The following is a 934-nucleotide window of genomic DNA, read 5'->3' as shown; positions in this document are numbered from 1 at the left end:
GCACACACTCCATTTCCACCTCCTGGCCACAGCCTGGCTGCATCCCCCAGAAGTGTGCATGCCCTTTCCAGGGCCTGTGAGCAGGTCCTGTGTCTTTCAAAATTTCCTGAGGGTGACGGCTGCGGGCATCTCAAAATCATAACAAGAACCACAACAGCAGGTTCAGCTACGTTATAGGCTGAGACTGACTGTTACAGGTTACAAAGCAAACAAGAAATACCCATGGCCTACCACCTCCTCCCCCAGTGACCACTCCCCCAGTGACCACTCCCTTGGGGCCTTTACTAGCTGGGCTCTCCCCTGGGGCGTGAGAATCCTGGGCATTTTCTCTGCGTTAGTTAGGTCTCCTCAGACCTCAAGAGGTGAGAGCCTGCCCCCAGGTACTGTACTTCCAGCAGGTACAATTTTGGGGCCCACCATGGGGTTTACATCTGCATGTTCACATGGACATTTCTGTCTGCCCTAGATGGCTGAGCCCCCAAAGCCGCTGGGGGCCCATGAGGCTTCCAAGGGCCAGTCTCTAGCTACATTCACTTAGCCGTTGTCCCCAGTGTGGACGGTCTTTGCAACAATTGTCTTTCTTGATTTATTTGATCACTGTGGCTTTCCTTCAAAGCCAGTGATCTCACATCTAGAAGAGTAAATGTTAACAATACCACAAAGGACAGTAAAATGGCCACTGGACACCCACCCCCCACTTTAAGAAACAGCATAAACGATCCCGAGGACCCTTGAGCCTCCGCCCATCACAACATCGGTCTCAACGTTTCACAATCCTTCTACCCCTTGAATTTTATCCCCAAATGTGTTTTTTAAAATTTTTAAAAATTTGGCCCTCCCTGGTAGCGCAGCGGGTTAAAGCACTGCATTGAGAAGCTAAAGCCACTTCCGCATGAGTTCGATCCCCACCTGCCCGGAGGTGACCCACATGGCG

The sequence above is a fragment of the Condylura cristata genome, unplaced genomic scaffold (genome assembly GCF_000260355.1).
Source record: "Condylura cristata isolate star-nosed mole 26May11 unplaced genomic scaffold, ConCri1.0 scaffold00048, whole genome shotgun sequence".
Classification (NCBI taxonomy): Eukaryota; Metazoa; Chordata; class Mammalia; order Eulipotyphla; family Talpidae; genus Condylura; species Condylura cristata.
This window is presented reverse-complemented; position numbering follows the sequence as displayed.